At 40.6% G+C, this 25,439-nt stretch overlaps 1 pseudogene; it reads right to left on the bottom strand.

The window, feature by feature from the left end:
- Positions 1-21,772: 21,772 nt before the first annotated feature.
- LOC101606028 lies at positions 21,773-23,343 on the bottom strand (annotated as a pseudogene).
- Between the last annotated feature and the right edge of the window lie 2,096 nt (positions 23,344-25,439).

Raw genomic sequence — 25,439 nt, forward strand, 5'->3', positions numbered from 1 at the left:
TGCACCTCTTGGAGAGCAGAACTCCGAGAACCTACCCAACCTCTCACAATGCACATGGCTGCCCTCACCATAAATAGTTATCTTGATCCTTAAATGTCATGAACATAGAGGTTGTAAAGTTCTATCCTGAAGTGATGACTTTATCTTAGATTATCGTTGTTGTTATTACTATTATTATTAGTTTTTCAAGGTAGGTTCTTGCTCTAGCCCAGACTGGCCTTGAACTCATGACCATGATCCTCCTACCTCAGCCTCCCCAGTGCTAGGTTAAGGACATGCACAACCACACCCAGAAGATCATTGTGTTTTTTTTTTTACATAGGTATGTTATGCATGCACATATGTATACATATGGGCACATGTATGAGTTTTGTATGTGTGGAGACCAGATGTCTACACTGGGTGATGTGTCAGTTAGTTTCTCATTGCTGTGACAAAAATGCCTGATGAAAGCAACTTAAAGAATAAAAATGTGGAAAAAAGTCTATAAATATTTCTTCTGGGGGCTGGAGAGATGATTCAAAGGTTAAGGTGCTTTCCTGGGATGCCTAAGGACCCAGGCTCAGTTACCCAGCACCCACATAGGCCAGATGCACGAGGTGGTGTGTGTGTCTGGAGTTTGTTTTCAGTGGCTGGAGGCTCTGGCCTTCCCTCTCCCTCTGTCTCTCCCTTTCTCTATGTCTCAAATAAATAAATGAAAAAAAAAATATTATTACAGTTTCCAACTCCAGCAGTCTCCAGACTTCAGTCTTTTGTTGAATGTCCAGTATTGCAAGTTTTATTTTATTTTTATTTGCTTTAAAATTTTTAGTTTAAGCATCTTATTTGTTTATTTATTTGACAGAAAGTGAAAGAGAAAAAGGCAGAGAGACAGAGAGAAAGAGAGAATTGGCATGCTAGGGCCTCAGCCATGGAAAACGAACCTAGGTGCTTTCGCCACCCAGGAGGCATGTGTGACTTTGCACTTGCCTCACCTTTGTGTATATGGCTTGGAGAGTGGAACATAGCTCCTTAGGCTTCACAGGCAAGTGCCTTAACCACTAAGCCATCTCTCCAGCACCCCCACACTTTTTTTTCAAGGTAGGGTTTTACTGTAGTCCAGGCTGACCTAGAATTCACTCTGTATCCTCAGGGTGGCCTCGAACTTATAGCGATCCTCCTAGCTCTGCCTCCTGAGTGCTGGGATTAAAGGCACCACCACTCCTGCCCCCTCCCCTTAACCTAATTTGACCATAATTTTTGGCTGAAGGAAAATATCAGGAGACATATTTTGCCCTTTTGTAATATAATTTGAAACCAAATAATGGCCCCCATAGAAGAATGGGTCACAAAGCCCCACAAATCTTTGTGGGCTGCTAAGAAAATTGATCAGTGCTCATTGAGACTGTTTTTGTGACACATTTCACATGTTCTTGAGTTTCAAGGGCCTCAGAATGAGGTCTTATTGGGGAGAACAGCTTGTAATTTTGTGTTGTTTTTTTTTTTTTTTTCCAAAGGGCTTCTGGCCAAATGTAAAGAGGAGACAATGAGATGAGTGGTTACGTATTTCTTTCTTCTTCCATCCCACTGGAAAACAGATGATTTACTGTTTTAATATGTTTTTCATTCCCAATTAATGTCAACATTGCCAGCTTTATAAGAGGAGGCAGAAAGATGGTGCTACAATGATTCGGTAGGGTTATCTGAGTCACAATGAATGCTAATAGGATCAATGTTACAATTAAATCAGTTAAAAAATAGAGTCTTGTGAGAGCACACACCTTTAATCCTAGCACGTAGGAGGCAGAGGTAGGATGATTGTGACCATGAGTTCAAGGCCATCCTGAGACTGCATAGTAAATTCCAGCTCAGCCCAGGCTAGAGTGAGACTCTACCTCAAAAAAAGAAGAAGAATTGCAAAGAAAAGCAAAGTTGGCTACCAAAACCATTCTGTCTTAGAGTCTCATTAGGTGTATTTTTTTTCTAGCCATAAACAAATAAAATACATCCAGGTATAGTAGCACAAGCCTTTAATCCCAGTGCTCTGGGAGACAGAGGTTGGAGGATCACTGTGAGTTTGAGGCCAGCCTGGGACTACATAGTGAATTCCAGGTCAGTCTGGGCTAGAATGAGACCCTACCTCAAAATAAATGAATAAATAAACAAATTAAACAAAATACTATAGTTCAGAGTCAAATGGGGTGGCTCATAACTTTATTCCCAGAATGGGGGAATCTGAGATGTAAGAATGGCTGTGAGTTCTAGGCTGGCCTGACCTACAGTGAGATCATGCCTTAAAAACAACAGGGCCGGGCATGGTGGTGCACTCCTTTAATCCCAACACTTGGGAGGCAGTGGTAGGAGGATTTCAAGTTCAAGGCCACCCTGAGACTACATAGTTAATTCCAGGTCAGCCTGGGTCAGAGTAAGACCCTACCTTGAAAAACAAAACAAAAAATCAGGGCTGGAAAGATTGCTCAGCAGTTATAGCACTTGCTTGCAAAGCCTAATGACCTAATTCAATTCCTCAGTACCCACATAAAGCCAAATGCACTAGGTGGTGCATGCATCTAGGGTTTCTTTGAAGTGGCTGGGGCCCTGATGAGCCCATTTGTGCTCTATTTATCTATCCTAACTCTTTCTCTCTGTTGCACTTTCTTTCTCATCTATCTGCGTCTCTCTCTCTCTCAAATTAATAAAAAAAAATCCACAAAAAAACCAATTTATTCTGTTTGATGACTTTTGTCTGATTCACAATAAGTACTTATATAATAAAGGCTTACATCATATAGATTTTGTGCATAATTAAAGATGTTAAACAATTTTGGAATGCCTGCATGGCATCATAATATATACTTGATATGGAAATATTCACTGGTGGTCAGATCCAAGATAGGAGAGAAGAGCTTTATTCTCCTAAGTAGTGTGGTATAAACAGCATACTGTTCATGCAACAAAATACCTGAGGGCTGGAGAGGTGATGCAGTTGTCTGCAAAGCATAGGAACCCAGCTTTGACTCCCCAGGACCCATATAAGGTCAGATGTGCAAGGTAGCACATGTGTCTGGCGTTTGTTTGGAGTAGTGCAAGACCCCGCTGCATCTCCTTTCTCTCCCTCCCCCCTCCCTCCCTCGATTTCCATCTCTCTCTGCTTGCAAATGAATAAAATATTTTTAAATAGGAAAATACTTGAGATGATTACTTATAATATGAATAGATCTTCCATGAAGGTATCTGTCCTACAGGTCCACTCTGCTTCCAAGGGCTCTAATGCATGGTATAGACTGTGACATCCTTATATTAAGCCACTTGCGTTTTTTTTTGTTGTTGTTGTTGCTATTGATGTTTTCCAAGATAGGGTCTTACTCTAGCCCAGTCTGACCTGTAATTCATTATGTAGTCTCAGGCTGGCTTCAAACAGATGGCCATGATCCTCCTACCTGTGCCTCCCAAGTGCTGGGATTAAAGGGACATGCCCACCACATGAGGTACCACTTGATGATTTTTTTTTTTATATGCATGTGGCATGAGTTAGGGATTGAGTTAACTTGTAAGCAATAGCTGAATCTGTATATTCTTTCCCATGGATGTGTGTGTATCATTGTCAAGGGCATGGATGTTGGAAGATGGTCCACACTTGGAGAATTTTATTTATGTGTTATTTTAGAGAGAGAAGGAAAGAGAGAGAATTGACATGCCAGAGTTTTAGACACTGCAACAAACTCCAGACGCTTGCACCACCTTGTGGTCATGTCTGACCTTGCATTGGACTCATCTTTGTGCATCTGGCTAATGTGGGATCTGGAGAGTCGAACATGGGTCCTTAGGCTTCCCAGCAAGCACTTTAACCACTAAGCAATCTTTCCAGCCCAGAAAATTTCATAATGTAAGCATACTAAAAGGTGGGACAACATTTAAGAGAAACTTCCACAGTCCTGTAGTAGCCAGATTACATGATACTTTGGTGAAAACAATAATCATCTTATATCTTCCTAAGTTATGTTTAATATTTTATTTATTTTAGAGAGACAGATAATGAGAGTGTGCCACCTTGTGCATCTGACTTATGTGGGTACTGGGGAAATCAAACCTGGGTCCTTTAGCTTTGCAGGCAAGTGCCTTAACCAATGAGTCATCTCTATAGACCCATACTTTTTGTTTTCTTTCCTTCCTTCCTTCCTTCCTTCCTTCCTTCCTTCCTTCCTTCCTTCCTTCCTTCCTTCTTCTTTCCTTCCTTCTTTCTTTCCCTTCCTTCTTTCTTTCCCTTCCTTCTTTCTTTCCCTTCCTTCCTCTTCCCTCCCTCCCTCCCTTCCTCCCTCCCTCCCTCCCTCCCTCCCTCCCTTCCTCCCTCCCTTCCTTCCTTCCTGAATTATACTATGAGAGGTCTGTTCTACCACCTGTTCCCAGTGTGAAGTGACAATTGAACAAAAGGCTCAAAGCTGGGAGCTTCATGCAAGGGTTGATATATGAAGTGTATTAAATTATGGTCAAAGAGCCAGGTGTGGTGGCTCATACCTCTAATCCCAGAACTGGGGAGGCAGAGACAACATAGTGAGTTCCAGCTCAGCCTGGGCTAGAGCAAGACCCTGCCTCAAAAGAAAATAGGGTCAATGGACGTATTGCTATAGGATTGTGCTGGCTTTACTTTATATTATTTGTGTGTGGAGGTCAGAGGTGCAGGTCCTCTCCTTCCACCTTCACTGAGATAGCATCTATCTTCTGTTTTTATATTTATTTATTATTTATGAGAGAGAGAGAGAGAGAGAGAGAGAGAGAGAGAGAGATTGGGAATTGGTGCACCATTGTAGCCAATGCAGATGATCTCCAGACATATGTGCCACCTTGTGAATCTGGCTTTACTTGGGTACTGGGGAATCGAATATGAGTCCGTAGCCTTCATAGACAAGCACCTTAATTGCTGAGCCATCTCTCCAACCCTATCTCTGTTTCTTTTTCATATTTATTTATTTGAGAGAGAATGAGAGAGAAAATAGGCACCCCAGGGCCTCTAATCACTGCAAACAACCTCCAGAAATATGTGCCACCTTGTCCAGCTGTCTTCATGTGAGTACTGGGGAATTGAACCTGGGTCCTTTGACTTTGCACGCAAGCTCCTTTACTGATAAGCCATCTCTCCAGTCTACTTCTGGTTTTTTATTACCCTATGGGGACCATGATCTTTGGAATTCTCCTGATCCCACCTCTCACTGCTCTTGTGAAAAACTGAGATCAGAAACAGAGGTGCAACTTAGTGTCTGTATATCCATGGAAGGTCAGGAATTGAACTCACAGCTGCCAAGTAAGTGCCTTTGTCCACAGGGCCACCTCTGCAGCCCTCGTGCAGTTTTTGTAAAGTATTATTTATGAGTGGTATAGCTGTTTTCTTTTCTTTCTATCTTTCTTTCTTCCTTTCTTTCTTTTTTTTGTATTCTGTGGTAGGGTGTCACTCTAGTCCATGCATGCTGACCTGGAATTCACTATGTACTCTCAGGCTGGCCTCGAACTCATGGCCTTGATCCTCCTATCTCTGCTTCCCCAGTGCTGGGATTAAAAGCATGCACCATAATGCCCAGAAGGGTATTGTATTTTGTTAGGTTTCTTTCTGAGTTTGGCAGCTATTCACAGAAACATACACCCTTTTCCAAATGTATATCCCTTATCAAAAATTATATAAGTCCTAAAGTCTTTTGAATTTGGGGTATTTTTTTCAGATACAAGAGTATTTGTATATATTTATACAATGATATATCCTGGCAGTAGGACTGGAATCTAAAAATTTTAATTTGATTTTTATATGCATAACATGAAAATAGTTTTACAGGCATTTCAAATAATTTGTGCATCAAACCATGTTTCATTTTGTGGATATTTTTTTCTTAATGCCTCATGTTGCTTAAAGTGTTTTTGATTTTGGGTTGTTTTTTATTTTGGATGTTTGGGCTAGAGATAATCAATGTAGTATATACATTACAGTGAATTTGCGGCAAGCTGCAATATATAATTTGTATGATTGGACCTTTTCTGTTTCTTTGTTTCTGAAATTACTTTTAGTCTGAAGTCTGTCATTTCTATGAATGCTATCCTTTAATTCCTGTGGTGTTTTATATTTTATTATCTTTATATTTTGTGCTTTCTATATACATAGAATATATATATATATATATATACATATATATATATATATATAATATATACATACTCTTACATGCTTCATAGTTTTATTATGATGTTGTAGCTATACTTTCTTAATTAGACCTTTTTAAGAGTCACATGTTGGGTCATGATATGCAGAGACATTTATCGTACCAATAACTGTGGGCTAACTCCACAATGCACGACCCATTTACATCAACAAGAAGGGTCCATTGGGAGGGGATAGATCATGGATGAGCCTAAACAATGGTACCAAAGTGTCTGTATTTGCTGAAAAGAAAACTAATAAATTAAATTAAAAAATATTTACCTACTTGAAAGATATATATATAGAGAGAGAGATAGAATGGGCATTGCAGATCCTCCATCTGCTGCAAAGGGACTCCAGACACATGTTACACCTTGTGAATCTGGTTTTACAATGGTACCGGGGAATTGAACCCCTTTAATTAGGCTTCAGAAGCAACAAATGCCTTAGCTACTGAGCCATCTCTCCAGCCCACTTAAATCTCTTTAACATTCTTTTTCTCTCCCCTTATGCATTAGTAAACTTGACATGTATTATTTTTCTCTAATGTTTCATATACTTTCTCTGACATCTTTCCCTCCTACTTTCATTCACTACTTTTTCCCTCTAAACTTTCAAGTTCACATGTCTAAACACAGAATTTTGAGGTATCACAAATCACTGCAATTATCCCAGAAGATGTGATAGGCTGGTTGACGGATGGATTTTGCTTTTCTAAACGCTGTTTTCATTTTTATTATTTAGTTGAGCGCAACAGAGAGAGAAAGAGTCAGAGAGAGAGAGAGAAAGAGAGAGAGAATGGGCACGCCAGGGCCTCCAGCCACTGCAAATGAACTCCAGACACATGCACCAACTTATGCATCTGTATAACATGGATACTAGGGAATCTAACCTGGGTCCTTTGGCTTCACATGCATGTGCTTAACTACTAAGCAATCTGTAAGCCCTGCTTTAAAAAAAAAATTCCTACCGGGCATGGTGGTGCACGCCTTTAATCCCAGCACTTGGGAGGCAAAGGTAAGAGGATCTCCATGAGTTCAAGGCCACCCTGAGACTATGTAGTGAATTCCAGGTCGGCCTGAGCAACAGTGAGACCCTATCTCGAAAACCAAAAAAAAAAAAAAAAAAAAAATTCCTTAATTTGTGAGAAACATATCATGAGTGCTTTATTATCATCATCTTTATTATTATTATTATTGCAGCCATAATCATTATTGTTTTATCTTGACTAAATTCTCCATTTCTATTGTAAGCTCTTCCCAACCTCTTACTCTTTCATTACTGAAAAGTCATTTTTTTGTGTGGGTTTGTTTCTTTTTCGAAGGTAGGGTCTTGCTCTAGCCCATGCTGACCTGGAATTCATTATATAATCTCAGGCTAGCCTTGAACTCATGGTCATGATTCTCCTACCTCTGCTTCCTAAGTGCTAGGATGAAATGTCTGCACCACCATGGCCAGTAAAGCTGGGAAGCCTTTAAAATGTTGATTTTTGATCTGAGAACACTGTCGGGGGGGAAATGATTTTAGTGGTCTCAGTTGACAGTGGTCCCTTGTAAACTTCATTGTTCTACTCAGCCTGTAATTGACAGGCTTACTACTCAGTTCAGCACCTTTTATGTCTTCAGGCAACTTCACAATTGATTCTTCCCACTTCAGTTTTACCAACCATCTCAAGAGATGCCCAAAAATCCATGCAAAGAAACTAAATATACTTTAAATTTTTATTTGTTTATCTGAGGGAGAGAGAGAAAGAGAGGCACACAGAGAGAAAGAGACAGAGCAAATGGGCACACCAGGGCTTCCAGCCACTGCAAACAAACTCCAGATGCATAAGCCACCTTGTGCATCTGGCTTACATGGGTCCTGAGGAATGGAACCTGGGTCCTTTGGCTTATCAGGCAAGTACAATAATCACTGAACACTCCCTTCAGCCCTAAATATACTGTTATAAAATCCTGCTGTATTTGTCCCTAACTTCTTCTTTCATTAATCCTGGTTTATACATTAATGTTGAGAGTTTTTTTTTTCTCTCATTTAACTATTATAATCATTGACACGGACTTCATTACTGTCTTTTATCTGTGGTGGGAAGAGTAGTAATGTTGGTAGGTACTGTATGCCCAATTGACTATTAAAAGGTTTCCTGTTGAATTGTTCTTTCTGGGTTCAGTGCAGGGAGAGGACTATTTGTCCCTTTATAACTTGTGATGGTTAATTTCCCTTTTTAATATATATGCCATTGATATATATATATGATAATTGGCATGAGCAGAGGTTGGACATCACCTGCTGGTTAACGTAAGGTGGACCATAGCAACAGGAGAGTGTGCCCAACACTGGCATGGGGAAACTGGCTATAACACCCATAAGCCTGCCCCCAACAATACACTGCCTCCACGCAGTGTTAATTCCCAAATCTCCATCAGCTGGGAACCTAGCATTCGGAACACCTATGTTTATGGGGGACACCTGAATCAGACCACCACAGGTATTATAGCCGCTTTCCCCATGCCAGTGTTTGCACACTCTCCTGTTGCTATTGTCCACCTTATGTTGGCCAGGGGTGATGTCCACCCTCTACTCATGCCATCATTTTCCCCTGACATCGTAGAGCTTCCGCCTTGAGCTTGTAAGCCAAAATAAACCTCTTTTATCCCCCACAAGCTTCTCATACCCTACCTGGTATTGTAGAGTATAAGAAATGCAAGAAATAGGGTCATTGAGTTTGTAACACGGTCTTGTGTTTTGGAAATGGCCATGGGCATGTGAAGCGGGTTTGCTGGATGCCTGCATGGAGACCACCTGGGTTGTGAGGATGAAGCGTGGCTTGCAGTGGAGACCTGGGTGGAGATGCTGGCCCCAGATGAAGTTTTCCAGGACCATGAGTAGCCTAGCTTGCGGGATGGAATTGGAACTCCAGAGAGTTGTTGTTGTTTAAAATTAGAGACTTATCACTGGCTAGAGTTGTTGGACTTGGAGCTACAGAGTTTGGTGTTTGTCCTGTTTGAATCATGTATTGCTTGAGTATTTCTTTGCAATGTTTAATGCCATGTTTTGTTTTTTTTTTTTTTTTTTTTTACTGTGAATGCTTATTCTGTGCCATTATGTGTTTTTTGAGGGTTTTTTACTTTTGGTATTATGGCTCAGTTAGAAGTTTTTGGACTATGGGGATGTATGAACATCATTGGAATTGATAAAAACTTGGGGACTTTTAAAGTTGTATGAATGCACTGCATTTTACATCATGCATGGTTATCAGTTTATGGGGGTCAAGGGAGGAATGTGGTGGTTTGAGTCAGGTTTACCCCATACACTTCAGTGTTCTGAATGCTAGGTTCCCAGCTGATGGATATTTGAGAATTAACATCTTCTGGAGGCAATGTACTGTTGGGGGCAGGCTTGTGGGTGTTATAGCCAGTTTCCCCATGCCAGTGTTTAGCACACTCTCCTGTTGCTATTACCCATCTTGTGTTGGCCAGGGGGTGATGTCCACCCTATGCTCATGCCATAGTTTTTGCTGCCATCATGGAGGTCCTTCTTTGAGCTTGTAAGCCAAAATAAACCCTTTTTCCCACAAGCTGTTCTTGGTTGGATGATTTCTACAAGAATTGCAAACCTGACTACAGCACCTTTGTTCTCAAGTGCTCAGATAAAAGGCATCCACCATCATCCCAGGAAAATAAGTATTTTTAATATTTTATTTATTTATTTACTTGAAGGGGAAGGGATATATATATATATATATATATATATATATATATATATATATAGAGAGAGAGAGAGAGAGAGAGAGAGAGAGAGAGAGAGAGAGAGGGAGGGAGGGAGAGGGAGACAGAGAGACAGAGAGAGAGAGAGAGAAAGAGAATGGGCATGCCAGGGCTTCAAGCCACTGCAAATGAACTCCATATGTATATGCCAACTTATGCATATGGCTTCATGTGGGTCCTGGGAAATAGATCCTGCGTCCTTTGACTATGCAGACAAGCACATTAACCGCTAAACCATTTCTCCAGCCCCCCCCCCATTTTTAAAGACAAAGTTTTTTGCTGGGTGTAGTGGTATATGCCTGTAATCACCACTTGGGAGGTTGTAGCAGGTGAGTGTTCTGGCTGTCCCATGGGATGACCCTATTTTAACCTTTTAGTAGGTGCACAAGAGGATGCCAATACTTTTAATCCAGCCCTGGCTTTGGGAGGCTGAGACAGAAGGATCAGCACCATGATTTTGAGGCCAGACTGAGACCACAGATTGAATTCCAAGTCAGCCTAGGATAGAGTGAAACCCTACCTCAAATCCCTCTGCCCCGCAAAAAGAATAATGTTGAGACCACACAGCTATAGAAGCTTAGAGTAAGGAGCACATGTCAAAGTCCTGGGCAGAATTACAAGTGCCCCAACGAGAGAGTGACAGATTCCACAAGCTCTAGGCTTCCGGAAAAAAGATGGATTATGCTGTATATTTTTGTTTTTTCAAGGTAGGGTCTTGCTCTAGCCTGAGCTGTGCTGAAATCCACTATGCAGTCTCAGGCTTGCCTTGAACTCATGGCCACAATCTTCCTACCTGTGTTCCCGAGTGCTGGAATTAAAGGTGTGTGCCACTACCTCTAGTCTTGAAGGATGGATTCTGGTTGGAGCAAAATGACAAGTGATATTTGGAAAGGAATTTATATACCAGTCACAGTGTGGCCTGCAGAGGCCACTGTGAAGTCAAACAGGGCCTTTGAGAAGCCCCAAGCAATATGTGACATAAGCTGTCCTTGAACTTGCTATGTAGTACAGAATGACCTCAAACTTCTGATCCTCTTGCCTCTGCCACTCAAATACTAAGAGTGTTATCATACAAGGTATATGTACTATGTGTCTCTGTGTGAGCTAGGCATGCCCTTTTCTAACAGAGCTATAGCCCCAGCCCTCTAACAGAGTTCTATGGTCATGTAAAAATAAGAAAAGTAAACAGTGGGATAGAGAGATGGCTCAGCAGTTAAGACACTTGCCTGCAAAGCCTAAGAGCTCAGGTTCAGTTCCTCAGGACCCAAATAAGCCAGATGCACAAGATGGTGCATGTATCTGAAGTTCATTTGCAGTGGCTGGAGGTCCTGTATTACCCATTTTCATTCTCTCTCGCTCTCATATATAGATAAATAAAATTTAAAAAGTAAATAGCATGATCCAAGAAACAGCAAGGGAAATCTGTTGTATCCCTCAGATCACAGAGTGTAGGATTACCTGAGTTGATTCCTGTGTTAGCAGCCATAGTTGTGAAAAAGAGATAGGATCCAGTGTTGAGATAATCATTATATATAGGACAAGGAAAAAGAAAACAGGATGATTTCTGGATGCAAAGAAGCCACCACCCACCTTTTACAGCTCCATCAGTTTCTATTAACATGTGGGCCAACAAACCTGTAACATTCTTGGAATTTTTGCTTGCCTATAATTGTCATTGGCCTGAGAAACTAAGTGTGTGCTCCTGGCAAGATATTTATTTATCTTTGGTTCCCCACAAGCTTCCACAGATCCTTCCTTTGAGACATCAAAACAGAAATCTGAATGTGGGCTGTACTGATGGATCAGGGGTTAAAGTGCTTGCCTGCAAAGCCTAAGAACTCAGGTTTGATTCCCCAGGACCCACATAAAGCTAGATGCATGAGGTGGCACATGAGTCTGGAGTTCATTTGCAGTGGCTGGAGGCCCTGGTGCCTCTGTCTGTCTCTTTATCTCTCTCTTATCCCTTGCTCTCTATCTCCTTACAAAAATAAAACACACATGAATTCATCTTCCCCATTGTACTCATCCTTCTGCTTCATCATTTCTTTCCACTGCTCCTTGTTCTCTTTTTCTTCCTCCTACTTTTCATTTTCTTCGTATGCCTCTTTCAATTTCCCATTCACTCATTGGATGCCACTTATATGATAATCAAATCAGAAATAAATTTAAATATGTTTGAATATTCTAGAGTATTTAGTTTTCAAACCATAGTCTTTGGAATGTCAGTTTTTTTAAAGTATTTTTTAAATTATTTATTTATTTATTTGTTTGAGAGCAACAGACAGAGACAGAGAGAGAAAGAGGCAGATATAGAGAGAATGGGTATGCCATGGCCTCCAGCCACTGCAAATGAACTCCAGATGCCTGTGCCCTCTTGTGCATCTGGCTAACATGGGTCCTGGGGGATGCAGCCTTGAACCTGGGTCCTTAGGCTTCACAGGTAAGCGTTTAACTGCTAAGCCATCTCTCCAGCCCTGGAGTGTCAGTTTTTTAATTGCATCATTCAATATAATTGCTTTGTGTTTTTTAATTTATTTTTATTTTGGAGAAAGTAAAAGGGAGGACACACACGGAAAGAGAGAGAGAAATTGGCATGCCAGGGCCTTGAACTTCAGAGATTTATGCCACCCAGTGGGCATGTGAGACCCTGTGCTTGCCTCACCTTTGTCTGGCTAATGTGGGATCTGGAGAGTCACATATGGGTCCATAGGCCTCTCAAGCAAGTGCCTGAACCACTAAACCATCTCTCCAGCCCTGGCTCACAACTTTAAGCATTCATAAAGGCTGATTCAGAAGGAGTGCTGTGAGTTTGAATCCAAACTTTTTCTGTAGAGCAAATTCTGTTTCTACCTGGGCTACAGTGAGACCTTGCCTTCCTGTTTTCTGAAAAGAGCAAAAATAAGACAAAGGGTTAAACTTCTAGCTCCCCTCCCACCCAAGGGACACCTGTAGCCAGGAATGGTGATGCAGGCACTTGTATCCCTACAGTAGAGAGGCTGAAGCAGGAGGGCTGTGAATACAAGGCCAGCCTGGTGCACATTAACCAGAACATCTCTCAAACAAGAGAGAGGAGGAAAAAAAAATGCCTACAGGGTCCCTGAAGGTTCTTTGCCCTTGTTCTTGTTTGTTTATTTGTTTGTCAATGTAGGATCTCATTCTAGCCCATCCTGACTTGGCCGTCAATCTGCAGTCTCAGGCTGGTATGACTCTCCTACCTCTGCCTTCCCAGTGCTGGGATGAAAGGTGTGCACCACCACCATGTCCTCGTCAAAGTACATCAAACAACTGTGGGCTTTTCCCTTCTTCTTTAGGGTATTGGTAGCTTTCTTCTCCCTTGGTGATCTGTTAGTATTTTCTCTGTAATTGCTTCTCTGAGAAGTACCTCTGACTCCCATGACTGCTGGAAATTCTCCTAGAAAAGAAGTCACACTTTCTTCATCTGGGAAGGAACAATGCCACAGTTTGAACTCAGTCCCCTGTTATTTAATTAAAGGCTTTCAACTCATTCCTTCACTTGGAAAAGCATCCATTAAAATCTTAGTCACCCACATGGCTTTTAGTATATGGTTCACTCAAATGCCAGGCCCATGCCTGACCTTTGAAATCCTGTTAATACTTAGAGGCAGGTACTTAGTTCACTTGAATATAAAATTTATAGTGAGGAGAGACTGGGAGGATTGCTCCATGGTTAATGGCACTTGCTTGTAAAGCCTGCCAGGCCTGGTTCAATTCCTTAGCACTCACATAAAACTACACACAAAAAGTAGTGCACATGGCTGGAATGGCACAAGGCTGTGCTGTTTTCTCTCAAATAAGTCAGAATAGTTTTTTATAAAATAATTGTTCAAGTCTTCCTTTTGGACGTTTTTGGTAAATTAGTGGTCATCATTAATGATAATTATAATGTTTGATAATCTTTAATAATAACAGTAATAATAATAATACATGCCTGTGTGGGGATGGTGGTTCAATGGATCATTCACTTGTCAAAGTATGAAGACCTGAGTTCAGGTACTCATTAACATGGGATACAATGTTAATATATCTTGCCACAGCACAGGAAAAAATGCTGAACACTTGGACAGTGAATGAAAAGTCAATCAAGGGCTGGAGAGATGGCTTAGCAGCTAAGCGCTTGCCTGTGAAGCCTAAGGACCCTGGTTCGAGGCTCGGTTCCCCAGGTCCCACGTTAGCCAGATGCACAAGGGGGCACACGCGTCTGGAGTTCATTTGCAGAGGCTGGAAGCCCTGGCGCGCCCATTCTCTCTCTCTCCCTCTATCTGTCTTTCTCTCTGTGTCTGTCGCTCTCAAATAAATAAATAAAAAATTAAGAAAAAAAAGAAAAGTCAATCAAAACATTCAATGTCGGGCTGGAGAGATGGCTTAGCGGTTAAGCGCTTGCCTGTGAAGCCTAAGGACCCCGGTTCGAGGCTCGGTTCCCCAGGTCCCATGTTAGCCAGATGCACAAGGGGGCACACGCGTCTGGAGTTCGTTTGCAGAGGCTGGAAGCCCTGGCGCACCCATTCTCTCTCTCTCCCTCTATCTGTCTTTCTCTCTGTGTCGGCTGCTCTCAAATAAATAAATAAAAACAAATAAAAAAAATTAAAAAAAAATTCAATGTCTAGAACATTCTAGAGTTATACAAACAACAGGAGCGGCAAATGTATTCAACTTTATTTAAAATAAAACTTTTTTATATAAAAGTGATAAATTAAGGTAATTTTTAAAAGGTATCTGACAATTACAAATGATCCCTAATATTATAAAAAGTGATTTCCATATATGTATATATGTGGAGAGTGAGAAAGAGCCAGAGAGAGAGTTAGAGACAGAGAATGGGTGTGCCAGGGCTGCCAGACACTGCAAATGAACTCTAGACACATGTACCACCTTGTGCATCTGGATTTACGTGGGTCCTAGAGAATTGAACCTGACATTTTTGAGCCTAGCATCTTAAGGAGCAAATGACAAGTCGAGCAATAGGGGACAGATAGATGAGATGATTTTGGTGAAGGCGAGGGGCAATGAGGGGATGGATTGTGTAGGTTGTGAGAGGAGCAGGTGAGAGGTGAGTGACCCTGTCATGGACAGAAAGATGGATGTGATGGTCAGTGTCTGGGCTGATGGCCGAGGTGGGAGAGAAAATTCAGAAACAGAATCACATTTGCAAGAGAACCTATGGAGTTGGAGGAGAAAAGCAGATGAGAAAGAAGGCAAAGCAAGCTTAGAAGGGACAGTGAAAGGAAGACAGGAACAGGAAGAGGGGAGGGAAAAAGAGCAGGAAAGGGGGAAGCAAAAGGAATAAGAAGAGGAAAAGCAAGAAGAGGATGGAAATGAAAACAAGGAGGAAGAGAAAGACAAGAAAGAGTAGGAGGAAGAAGATAAAAAAAAAAGGAGAAGTGAAGAAAATGGAGGAAGAGAGAGAGTAAGAGAAGGAGCAGAAAAAGAAGAAAAGGAAGAGATGATTAGGATCATGGGGGGGAAGGAGAAGGAGAAAGGAGAAAAAAAGAAGAGAAGAGAAAAATGAAGAAAAAAGAAGTGGAGGAGGAGGAAAAATGGAAGAGAAAGAGGAAGAAGAGTGGGATGTGGAAGAAGGAGGAGATGCAGAGGAAATGAAAAGAGAGGACAAAGAAGAGGAAGAATTGGAGAAAGACCAGTTTTAGGAAGAGAAGTAGGAAGTGGAAGAGAAGTGAAGGTAAAGAGGTGTAGGAATTGGAGAAGGACCAGTTTTAGGAAGATAATGAGAAAGTGAAAGAGAATCAGGGAGAAGATGGAGAGAATAAATGGAGTCATGGGAGTAGCAGGTGGGGGGGCTGGAGGCCTGGCTTAGTGGTTGAGGCGTTTGTCTGCAAAGCCAAAAGATTCAATTCCCCAGTACCCACATAAACCAAGGTGGTGCGTGTGTCTGAGTTCGTTTAGAGAGGCTATAGGCTGTAGTGTGCCCATCCTCTCTCAACCTGCCTCTGTGTTATGTGTTTGTCTCTCTCTGATAAATAAATAAATAGATAAATAAATAAATAAAACAAAGAGGAGGAGGAATTGGAGAAAGACCAGTTTTAGGAAGAGAAGCAGGAAGTGGAAGAGGAGAAAGAAGAGGAAAAAAATGAAGAAAGGATGAGGAGGAAGAGGAATTGTAGAATGAATTTAGGAAGAGAACCAAGAAGAGGAGGAGGAAGACAAATAGAAAAAGAAATGTAGGAGGAAAAAGAGGTGGAGAGAGAGGAGAGCAAGGATGAGGAGGAATAAGGAGGAAGGCGAAAAGCAGAAGAGGGGGGAATAGAGGTCAGCAAAGGCAAGAAAGAATAGCAGAAATAAAAGGAGCAATATTGGAAAAGAGGGCTAAGGCATTTGCATGCAAAGTCAAAAGACACAGGTTCAATTCTCCAGCACCCACGTAAGCCAAAAGTAAAGGTGGTGAATGCATCTGGAGTTTGTTTACAGTGCTAGAAGCTGTGCCCATTCTGTCTCTGTTTGCAAATAATTTTTTAAAAAAGGACCAGAAAAATATGCATGAAAAGGAAGAGAAAGAGACCCATTTTAGCTTCTTTCTTTCTTTTGCATATGTGTGTGTGTTTCTATGCATTTGGGTTCATGTGTTTGTGTGTGTGTGTGTGCACGTGTGCATATGCACAGGGAGTCTTGAAGACAATATCAGCTATGTCCCTCATTTGTTCTCCACCTTAAATATTTTTTGTTTTGCTATTTTGAGGTAGGCTTTTGCTCTAGCCCTAGCCCAGGTTGGTCCTCCTACCTCTGCCTCACTAGTGCTGGAATTAAAGGCATGCTGCACCACACCTGACATTTATTTTGGAAACCAATTCTCTCACTCAGAGCTCACCAATTTTGGCTAGACTCTCTGGCGAGTCAAATTCCACGGATCTTTGTGTCTTTACCTTCCCACTGGTGGGATGATGTACATACCTCCACTATTTGATTAATGATTTTTCTTAGAAAAACTTCCCCTTTTTATTTTATTTATGAGAGAGAGAATGGATGCACCAGGGCTTCCAGCCACTGCAAACAAACTCCAGATACATGCATCAGGCTTACATGGGTATGGGTCCTGGGGAATCAAATCTGGGTCCTTATTTTCAAAGGCAAGTGTCTTAAACCGCTAATGCCATGTCTCAGCCTCTTCTCCTCTTTTATACTCCTCATTTTGTTTCTTCTATTCTCCCAAAGTTAAGGTGTTGTTTTCCCATCCCCATTAAGCTAATCAATCTAAATTTGCTTCCAGATGAGATTTTGTTTCCATGGTGATTCCCATCATGTCAGGTTGACAAGGGTAATAACCATTTCACAAGCTACCTCTCAAGCTTTCAAACTAGAAATTTTAGAACCAATGAATAAGATTTAAATTGGTTTAATCACACATGTTCAGAGTCATGGTGATAATTTCCTAAGCTTTATTAATAAATACATGTAATGCGAGCCATTAAGTCACTTGCTTGCAAAGTCTCGGACCTTGGTTTGATTCCACAGGACCCATGTAAAGCCAGATGCCAAAGGTGGTGCACATGTCTTGGAATTTGTTTGCATTGGCTGGAAGCCCTGACACACTCATTCTCTCGATATATCTGTCTGTCTATCTCTCTCTCTCATTCAAATAAGTAAATAAAAATATTGAAAAAACGAATTAAAAAAAATATAACGGTATACACTGAACATAAAATTTCCTTTTTCTCTCTTGCAAAAGAAATAGGTGTGAGGTATCCTTGCTTTTCCTGGGATACAGAATGACTTTTTCTTTTGCATAATAATAATTTCATGATTTTGCACTCAGGTTTGAATAGTTTATTTTTCCCTCATGCATTCAGCATTTCTGGAAATATGACTAGATGACCTTCACTGTGGTTCCTGTATCATTTTTCCACCTCCCTAAAATTACCTGATACTAAGTTATTAAAAGAAAATCTCTTACACAGGGTAAGAGATTTGTTTCAATGATAATTTACCAACTACCTCTCAAGCAGTGAAACACAACCATTATTCCCAAGTTATTATTGTGATTGTTATTATTTGTTTTATCTTTTTAAAATTTTATTAGATATGCACATATTTAGTATGTAAACAAAACATGTTGGCACCATCCTTTTCCCTCCTCCCTGCCCTTTTCTGAAGAGGCCTTTCTCATTGAGGATGCAGGTGAACTTCATGGGATTGTGGGTCATGCATTATGGGGGTGCAGGAAGAGGCAGGCTTCCACCCCCTCTTCCACAAAATTCCCTGAGCCATGCTGGGATCATTTAAATTCTACTTCAGCAATGGGAGCTTAGGAGCCTCTGTATCCGTGTTTGGTAGGTATGAGTGTCTTCAGTGTCTATCTCCTTCACCCTTGTGCTGATATCAGATTCAAAGGAAAGCAACACTCTTGCTCATTTCCCAGTTCCTCTGTGGCTTCAGCTGGGGCTGGGGTAAGAGTGGACTGGTCATTTATCTCCTCAGGTCCACTTCTCATCTTAAAAAGAGAAGCAGATTCTCCAACAGAAAGTAAAGTCAGCACAGGTTAAATGGATAACCATTATTAATTTAGAGAGAATTTTAAAGTGGGTAGACCCTCTTATAGCCCAAGATTAGTAGAAACTTGACAATGGAAAGTAGAATCATTATCTGCATATGATTCTGACTTGTTTTCCAGTTCCAGATATGGTTTCCTTTCCACTGAGCAGATCTGTTAGCTAATCCAAGAGCAGATGCTTACTCACCATGGCAGTGGGCTAGTATTGCTCTTGTGTGAGTATCAAGTCACCATTATTTGTTTCTGAGGTTTGCTTAGATTTTGAGTTGCTTGGATAGATTTTAGCCACTTTCCCCCCATAGCTCATGTAGCACCTTCTAGCACTAGATGGGATAAGTGTCTTGGAACTGGCTCTCTTCTAGATTCCAACCAGGTCTCTTGATGGTCTGTGCTGACAACATAGGGTGTCTTCAGCAGTAAGTCTAACCATTAATCTCTGATTGGGGAAGCAAGTGCTCTGACAGAATTGTGTCTTATGTTTTTCAGACCTAGTAAGTCTCTGTGATCAACAGCTCATTATGGATGTAAACCACATAACTGGTACAGGGAATTACAGGCCAGCACCAAGGGAAAAGACAAAAATAGAAAGAGAGAGAAGAAAAAGAAACAAGGAAATTTAAGGTTAGGTTTTTGTCTCACCCTTTCCAGGGCCCTTTGGTCATGTGCTCCCCTAAGATCCTCTTGATAGTTCCACCTTTTAGTCTGCCTTCCAGAACATACGATTCTATGGTAACAGTTCAAATTGTTTTCAGTTTTGTGTTCCCCTCCCGCCCTTCCCACAAGCCCTACACACCCTGTTGTCCAAGCCTCAAGATGCTATTCAGGTATGTCAGCCACTCAGGCTGATCAAGGTCAGGAACCACAGATGAATGAGATCATGAAATGATTCTTTCTGTGATCGTGTGAATTCACTTAGAATGATCTGTTCCAAGTTTGACCATTTTTCAACATATTTCATTGTGTCAATTTTTTTTCTTAATTCTGTGTAGAATTCATCATGTAGATATACCACATCTTGTTATCCATTCATCCAATGATGGGCAACTGGGTTGATTCCAATTTTTAGCTATTACGAACTATGTAGCTATAAAACTTGTTTGAGCAAAATATATCTGAACTGAGATGTGGAGCTTTTAGAGTAAATGCCCAGTAAAAGGAATAACGATGAGTCCTGTTGATAACTGTATATTCATCCTTTTCAGGGAGTCTCCATATTGATTTCCACGGTGGTTTGTACCAGTTTATTTCCCACCAACAGTGAATGAGTATTCCTATTTCTCCCCATCCTAGACAGCATTTAGGTTTTCATTTGATTTTGTTTTAGTTTTCTATCCTTACTGGGGTAAGGTGGAATTTCATATCCGTTTTAATTTGCATTTCATTAGTGGGTTAAGGATGTGAACATTTTCTTAAGTGTGTGTTAGCCATTTGTAATTCTTCCTCTGAAACACCCTATCTAGTTCTCTGCCCCACTTTTGGAATGTGTTGTTTGATTTTTTATTGTTTAGGTTTTTTTTTTTTTAATTCTTTGTAGATTCTAGATACTAGGTTTCTGTCAGTGGTTGTAGCTGGAAAAGATTTTCTCCCATTCATTGGTAACCTACTGGCTCTGCTCCTGGTGTGTCCTGTGCAAAATCTTTTCAGCTTCATGAGATCCCATTGGTTGAGTGCTTGTTTAATTTCTTGGGCTACTGGGGGTTTTCTTTAGATAGTCTTTTCCCAGTTCTATATCATAGAGTGCCTCCAATTTTTTTTTTCCTTGCAGTAGTTGAGGAATTTCAAGACTTATATTAAGGTCCTTTAATCCACTTGGACTTGATTTTTGTGTACAGGCAAACTGAGTGGGTCTAATTTCGTTTTTTCTACCTATGGTCATACACATTTGTCCAACACCATTTGTTGAAAATGCTGTCTGTCTTTTCTCCAGTCTACATTATTGGAACCTTTGTCAAAGATCAAACAGCTGTAGTTACTTCACCCAAGGCCTAGGTCTTCAATTCTGTTCCATTGGTCTATGTTTCTATTTTTGTTCCACTACCATGCTGTTTTTGTCATTATGACTTTGCAATATAGCTATAGATCAGTTTTTTTTTATTTTTTTTTTGCTGAGGTTGTTTAGATATCTGAAGCCTTCTGCCATTCTATATGAATTTTGAGATCATTTTTTTAATCTCTGTGAAGAATGGTGCTGAATATTTTTATTAGGTATTGTGTTAAATATGTGTATTGCTTTTTTTGGTAGAATTGCCATTTTCACTATATTAATTCTACTTTACCAGGTGCATTGGAGACTTTTCATCTTCTGATCTCCTCCTCTATTTATTTCTTGAATTGTTTTTTATGTTATCATTATATAGGTCTTGAAACATTCTTGGTTTATGTTTTTCCAAGGTATTTGATTTTTGTTGATATTGAAAGATGGGAATAGCCTCGCTGATTTCTTTCTGGTATATTTGTCCTTTGCACATAGAAAAGCTACTGATTTGCAGCAGTGGTACTATGCTGAAGAGCACTGGTGAGAGTGGGGCTCCCATTTTTCCATGTTTTGATCATTGATCCCAGTGTTTTTTGTCAAAGGTATTCTCTGCATCAATTGAAATGAGTCATGTGGTTCTTATGGTTATGTTTATTTAGTGGTGTATTACATTGACCAATTTCCTTATGTTAAACTATCCCTGAATCCCTGGGATGAAGCCTACTTGTTCAAGGTGGATAATGATGTGTTGTTAAATTCAGTTTGCAAGAATTTTATTTAGGATCTGTGTATTTAAGTTCTTTAGAAATATAGACTTATGGTTTTCTTCTCTTGTTGCATCTGTCTCATTTGGTATTAGGGTGTTGCTAGCTTCATAAAAGGTGTCAAGGGAGAATTCCCTGGTCTCTGATTTATGTGGAACAGTTTTAGAAAAATTGGTTTCAATTCTTCAGTGAAGGTTTGATAGAATTCAGCTGAGAAGCCATCTGGTCATGAACTTTTCTTTTTTGGGAGGTTTTTTAACACCGTTTCAGTCTCCATGGATATGGCAGTTTTGTTTAGGAGATTAATCTGCTCTGATGTTCGTCTTGGTAGGTGGTTTGTGTCTAGGAATCCAACCATTTATTCTGTATTATTTAATATGGTGGAGTAGAGGTTTTGGAAGTATGCCCTGATGATTCTTCCAATTTCCTTGATGTCTGTTGTGATCTCTCCTTTTTCATTTCTGATTTTGTTAATTTGAGACTTTTCTTTTTTGTTTGACTAATTTGGCTATCTTTCTTAATGTGTTGAGATTTTTTTTTTCACCAATAGTTAATGGAGTCAAACCTATTCCAAGCCAGAAGCAAACACTATGACTCTATCTTCTTGCTCTCTAGAAAGTCAACAGGAGTGTGTTCCAGCACACAAGTGATTTCATTGTTTGTCAGGGAGGCAAGAAGCATGTCCATTGTCCCCAAAGTTTCTAGCAGTTCTCTCTGGTAATCCATCTCTTTTTGTATATGTCCTTGAAGTACTAAAAACTTTTTATCAACTACTTGTGACCGACCAATCACAGGCAGATATATATCAATAATTATTTCAGCAGCATTGATCAAACCAGGGGCAATCTTGGCTGAGACAGATTACTTATCAAAAAATTGAGAACACGAGTAATTTCCTTTTCATCCTGACCTTACCAGAGCATTTGCAAGGACTCCTCTTCGATTTAATTCCTTTATGAGTGGACACTGTAACCTCAGGTGTCTTTATTACACAGTTAGCTCAAGGGCTTCTGTCAAGAGCCTTTGAGATCCGAAAGTTTTCAGAGTCCTTGTCATACCATTCTAGGTGCTTCTTTGTTGCCTGTTGATAAAAATGTCATCCCAATGCTTCATATAATATTTTCCTTTAATAGAAGTTCGATATGCAGGCCTCCTTCTCCTTGGAAGAGAATCTTTCCTTTGTTCAAATTTCTGATGTTTTAACATTCACTATCCCATTGGTCCATCCAACAACAATTGGCTCATCTTCATGAGCAAGTGCAAGACTTAAACTTGAATCTGTGTAATCAATTGAAGCTGTGCACTACTTTGTAGGACACTGTGCTGTACACTTTGACTTTCCTATCCATTGAGTGAGAGAGAAACCTCTGTCCTGAGCTGCTCAAACATAAACATGTCACAGTCCCTGTGATGATATTTTCAAAGACACAAGCAACTACCCTCCTTTAACACATGTCCCTGACTTTAACATAATGAAACTCCTGAAGATACCAGAAACCCTCCAGAGGGGAAAAGCAGGACACTGTCCACAGCCTGCCCATTGCTTGACACAGAAAACATTTTTACTTGTTCACACATCACATCAAACATCTTCACAGTATGATCGTATTGCCCCTGTTACAAAGAGATCAGTTTACTACTAGCACATCCACACCACACATAGTCAGAATGTTCTTTGAATATCAGAATCTCTTTGGCATTTGGAATATCCCATAATTTAACTACATAATCATCAGCCCCAGAGACCACATTGTATTTGTCAAATGTAAAGTCTACTGTGTGAACTGCTTTTGTATGGTCTTCAAACTGCCTGAGGGGAGCCCTCTCATGTATATCAAGAAGCTGAACTCTACCATCTTCACTACCAGCTACAACAATTGGACATCATGTCGAAAAGTAGCACAGTATGCTGTGGTCTTTAAAATGGGAAAAGATTTTTTATAGGTTCTTGGGAGTATGGGCCATAAATATGAGTTCTTTGAGGAAACTGTGACCACATAGTTATATGGAGGCTGGGGAGAAAAGTCTACTTTTGACACTGCTCCCAAATTCCTTAATATGTTCAGGAGTCTTATAGTTGTTCCAGTACAAAGTATCTTGAGTGACCTTTCATCAAGTACAGGATTGTTTGAGTAGCTACAGGTAGTATAACTAGCCATGATTTCATATAATTGCATTGCTGTCCAGTGGCCAATAATCTCCACGGGGCCTGCAGGGGCATGCCAACTCCCAAGGACAATTTTCCGGTCTTGAGCCAGCACTCTGTCCACCACACTGCTCTTGAAATCACTCCTCACTTGATTTTTTGAACTTAGCAAAGTTTTTTGCCCTCCCAATCAATTCCTTCTGTCCTTATGTTCCAGATCAGAGGGTTCTTTCTTTCACATGAGTAACTCATTGTGTAAGGGGTTTTCTAAAGAGGTTTTTATAATATCTATTTGGTTTTTGTCTTCTGTTTGTGTTACTTTTGCATCATATCCATCTCTTTTTTTGAGGTACAATTTCGAGTTCTGATTTTCTTGTGCTTCCTGAGTTCATTCTTGCATTTGTTCAGTCTTCATTGAGCTTAATCAATTGGGTTGTTGAAGAGCTTCCCATTTCTTGACTTACCTTCAATTAATTCATATCTCTTTGGAGCGTTTCTAATGTTTTCTTCAATCAATTGAGCTTACTGTCAAAAGCTGAATGCTCCAGAAAACATTCTGTTCAATTTCATTGATAACAACTGCTGGGTTCCTTGATTGGTTTGCGTCCAGTTCAGTTATTTTATTTATTTTTTTGATCAGGGTGTTGTTGGTTGTTGTGTTTTCATTTGTGAATGATTTTTTTTTTTGTTGATTTCTTTAGAATTTAATTGGAGCTTCCATTGTCACACTAGGCATTCTTGGTGGGCGATCTGTCCTTTTTCTGACTTTGTTGGCTTTTATGCATTGTTGTCTACCCATTATAGGAAGACTTTTTATTTTATTGAGGAGGAAGCAAGTTTTGTGCTTTGACCCATGCACCTTCTGCATCAGGTTAACAGGGATTGTTGGTACCCAGTGGCCAGTCAGGACACCAGAACAAAAGTCCTGATTTACAGCTCACACAGGGACCCCAGGCCTACCCAAGCAAGGTACAATGGATCTACCAGACCAGGGTACTGGGAGGAGCCAGGGAACAGGGCATCTGGCCTAGTTATTCCATGCCATGCCCTCCAGCTCACAGACCATCACAGGGAACCCAGACCAGAGAGGTGAGAAGATCCCAGAACAGGTGCCTGGCCTCCTTGCTGCACACTGCCATGCCCCGCCCACAACATTGACAGCACAGGGAACCCAGATCAGGGAGGTGGGAGGAACCTGGCAACAGGGGTCTGGCCTACTCATTCTCATTCCAACTGCTGTGTGTTCACCCCTCCCACTGTACACAGGGAACCAGACTGGGGAGGGTTTTTGTTTTTATTTTTGTTTTTTGTTTTGAGGTAGGTTTGAGCTCCACCTAGCCTGACCCGGAATTTACCACCTAAGTTTCGGGGATGAAAGGTGTGTAAGGAATGACTGAGAGATGAAAATCCAGTTTAGAAAATTGGGGTTCCTTCTAGTTGCTAGAAGGTATTGTCCATACTGAGAGACAGGCATAAGTTTATGCTAAAAAAAAAATTGAGAGCGCCAGATGGGCAGCTTCTGCTCAGGATCCATAGTGTATTAGGATGGGCTGAGCTGACCATATGGCCCATCCAACATGTCTAGGAGAGGATCATGCACGATTTAGCCATTTTCCTCCATCACGAGCTGTCACCCACCCATGTGCCTACCAAATGACTTGGATTTTACTGAGTTCCCACACTAAGAAAACAAAACAAACGAACAAACAAAAAAACATTTGGGGCTGGAGAGATGTCTTAGTGAGTTAAGGTGCTTGCCTGTGAAACCTAGGAACCAATGTTCAATCTCCCAGATTCCACATAAGTTAGACAAAGGTAGTGGCAAGTGTAAGGTTGCACATATCCACTAGGTGGTGCAAGTAGCAGGAATTCTTTTGCTGTGGCTGAGACCCCTAGTGTGCCAATTCTCTCTCACTCTACTTTATCTAAAACAAAAAAAATACATTTGATAGATCCTTTGGCTGACTTTGATTACTAAACTAATGAAGAAGAAAAACATGTTTTAAGTAAAATTCAGCTTTCATAGTAAAAAATTTATCCCATTTTGTATGTGTGTGAATTAGGAACAAGGGTGTTTATTGTGTTCATGGTGTGTGTGTAAATATCTGT

The sequence above is a fragment of the Jaculus jaculus genome, unplaced genomic scaffold, assembly GCF_020740685.1.
Source record: "Jaculus jaculus isolate mJacJac1 unplaced genomic scaffold, mJacJac1.mat.Y.cur mat_scaffold_160_1_50273_arrow_ctg1, whole genome shotgun sequence".
Classification (NCBI taxonomy): Eukaryota; Metazoa; Chordata; class Mammalia; order Rodentia; family Dipodidae; genus Jaculus; species Jaculus jaculus.